Raw genomic sequence first — 3,596 nt, 5'->3', positions numbered from 1 at the left:
TTGCTAAGTGTGGTCTTAAGTAGAGCTACTGAACGATTGTTGCGAAACCAAGAGAGACACGCACCAGCTGCTTGATGCATGCCTATTTCCTGCTTACAATGCTGTTACAATGGAGCAAGATAGCGAGTTGGGCTAGTTGGTTTACGTTCGTGTTTGGAAAGTTAGGTTGAAGCGCACTGAAGAGAACGTGGATAGTAGAAGTGTACAGGACAGCGCTGTGTAGAATCGATCATATCTTGTGCCACTGTCTCCAGTTTCAACAACATCGCCGGACTCTTCAGTGTGCTAGTGTGCCTTCAGGAGACTTTTGATCGTCGGCCTTTTACTGAAGCAAAGGTCCTGGGAGTGCGTCGTCATACCACATCAGCCCAGAAAACAACACGAGCCTTCGTGCAGAACTTCCAGGCAACAGAATTGAGTTCCCGCCTGTGATACGCTCCTTTGTATGTGTGTGTTGTGAAACATGTCTCTTTCTCTCTATCTGCAGTACTCCCTCATTCTCCTCTCTATGAGTAGGGTAGCAAACCGGATACTAGTTAACCTCCCTGCCTGTCCTCTATTCCTTCTCTCGCTCCTTCTTACAAGAAAGAAGTTCAGCGGAAGCTGAAGCTTTGAGGAAACGCTTCAACATGGAGGCTTCGTCAGGGTCCTGACGGAAACTAGTCCCCTTGTCGAGTCGTTGGCTTCAGCGACGTTCCCCTTCCCACAGTTTTTGTTCACTTCATTTTTTAGATGCGAAGCAGCTTATGGCGCAGTTCAATCCGGTGGTGTGCGGCGTGACCACCCTTACTGCACATGCGCAAACCCTCTCCACACACCTCTTCTCCACTCCTCCTCTGCACTTCCCCTCTCCCTATAACTCCCTCTCCACTCCCGCTCTCTCCCCCTCTCCACTCCCCCTCCTCGTTTAGATAAAAAGGCTCGCGTTAGCTCGTATACACGCTTAGTCACTGCGCCGGTGTCATGAGTTCCAACGTCGACATCGGCGCCATTAGCAGTAATACCTTAACGCCTGCCGAGATCGCGGAGCAGCGGGTGGAGCAGCGGAAGGCTCGACGCGCCGAAGCCCAAGGTAAACGTCGGCAATCCGACCCCCGAGCTCCGGGCTAGGGAAGCCCAGCGCAAACGGCAACGTCGGCGGGAAACACTACGGATGAAACGCGGGCTCAACATGGCGAAACACTGCTTCGCATCGCCTCATGGTCCCCTTTAGCGGGAGATGGTGTAATTGTGTGTTTAATTCAGTGGAGATAATTGAGACGACGCATACATATTCCAGAATGGCTGGGCAAGATTCAAAGTTTGGTCGTATTGTTTCGTTTGTTGTTTAACAACAGTTTTGCTAATGATGAATCGTGCAACAAAAAGTTGTGTTCTTGAAGGTTGGATACTATGTAGCTGCGTTTAAACTAACGCGACATTTTGTGTTCTTTTGTCGCTTCTGTATAATGTTATGTAGTCCCATGCTATATCGCATTTCGTTGTTTTCACGTTTCTGTGGTGTACATAAATTGTTGCTGTTTTACATAATGAATTACGACATGACTACTTTTGTCCGGGAGTCTACCATGCTCTCACTCTGTAATAGTAAAACAGAATAAAGTTACTGCAAATACTATAGCAGAGGGGGCTTCGTATAAACGTGCACTAATTGCATGCACAAAAACAACACAACAAAAAGAAAAGAGATCCTGCATGACGTCTTAAAAACGTCTAGAAAACGTATTTTCAAAGACAATGCAATGGGATATGTTAGGTATCTAGCAATCCCTTTTATAGAATGGGGTTTTTTGCGACGTTTTAAAAACGTTTTCTAGATGGCCTTCAAAACGGGTTCTAGCTGGACATTATACTAGATCAGGGTTGCCAATGATGGCTACTTTTCGCCAAATTGGCGAATTTGAGGGGCCCGTGGCGACCTAAAATTATGAATGGCGACATGGCGAATTTTTGGCGATTTTCGGCTTAGGTCTCCACTGAGTTATGCATTCTAAGCTCAGTGTCTTCCCAACGAATGAGCGGCAACATTCTCTGTATTTTTCTTGGTTTTAGACCCAAGAGTAGAATGTGCACATTACGCGTCATTCCGTAGGTCCGTCCTGTAACTCGTGCGTATCCTGAATTCATCTAGAGGCAGGAGATATTGCAACGTCCCCCAGAGACATTCTAGCAAAATGTAAACCGCGAGGGGGCAGTGTCTGACTATAAGTTAATAGCTTTCGGCGCTTTAAGCTTCTCTAAAGTTTCGCTTCTGAAGGGGCTGAAGGTTCCACCCATTTGTTCCGTCAAAGCTCCAATTGTTATGAATAGCTCGGCGACTTATTCACTGTTGCAGTACCCCCAATTCAGCTGGTAAAGACTGTTTTGGAATAGCGAAGAGAGGCGGATACGCGGCTGTTTGTGCAATAAAAAATTATTTATTCAGGCATTTTCCACTGCTCTCGGTGAGCGTGTGCAATGAAAACAATTGCTATATAACATTTTACATTGCCTACTTGTTCACTAATAACACATCGTATTGACGCGTGTAGATATAAGAGACTATAAGAAAGGGCCGGTGACGTCCTTTATCATATTAGTTCACACTGAAAAGGTGTAAGACTCACTAATGATCGGTTCCTGTAGGAATGCTGTCGCCTTACCTTCAATAAACCTTTTAATCCTTTTAATTCGTAATGTTTGCGTAAAGCTGGTACCAAACAACGCTTTCACGGTTTTCGCCCAATGTTTACCACACTTCTACCTTAACGAGCGGACAGGGATGGAAGGATGTCGTGAGTGTTTCATTCATTCACCCTTGCTCCACCACGCACATCTTGCGGCTAGTCGGAGAAGCAGCACCATGCACTCCCATGGTGAAGCGGGCCATACGACTGGCATTGAGAAACGTCAATATAATTTAAGGGACTTGGATGGTACTGTATTCTGCGGGGCTATACGTGAGAGGATATTTTTATTACTAGATATGACGCACATATCTAGAATGGCGACTTTTTGACGAAATTTGTAAAAAAAATGGCGACTTTTGGCGACTTTTTGCTCGTCGTTTGGCGAAATTTACTCGAAAGTCAGTGGCAACCCTGTACTAGATATACGACATTTTCGAGACCTTTAGCTTCTATTCCGTGACGTCTTCTAGACGTTTTTATTGTCTGAGATAAACGCTTATCAAACGTAAGTTATTCGTTTTGTGCTACCTGGGTATTTGCCCATAAAACAAGAGGATGGCGTAAAGGAACCTTCTCGAGCAGCTAAAGGGATACTGACACAACCATTTTTTTCTCTTAATATTAATTTTCTCTCTCTCTCTCTCTCTTTCAACGCCCAATTCCCCAACCCCAGTGCAGGGTAGCATTCCGGATACTACCTTCTGGTTAACTTCCCTGCCTTCCTCTTCTCTTTCTCTCTCTTTCGTGTGACGTTTTCCTGCTGCAATATTGCTACGTCCACGAAAGGCGTTTATTGAGACACGGCGCAGCGGTAGCCTCAGCGGCCTTGAGTTCGTCCCGAGGTTGCTTGCTTGCTTGCTTGCTTGTGCCAGTTTGTTGGCTCTTACCCACTACGTGGGATCGGCCATGAAACCGGCGGTTAATTTA

The sequence above is a fragment of the Rhipicephalus sanguineus genome, chromosome 9 (assembly GCF_013339695.2).
Source record: "Rhipicephalus sanguineus isolate Rsan-2018 chromosome 9, BIME_Rsan_1.4, whole genome shotgun sequence".
NCBI classification, from domain to species: Eukaryota; Metazoa; Arthropoda; class Arachnida; order Ixodida; family Ixodidae; genus Rhipicephalus; species Rhipicephalus sanguineus.
The sequence above is the reverse complement of the archived record's forward strand: the minus strand, read 5'-3'. Positions refer to the sequence as shown.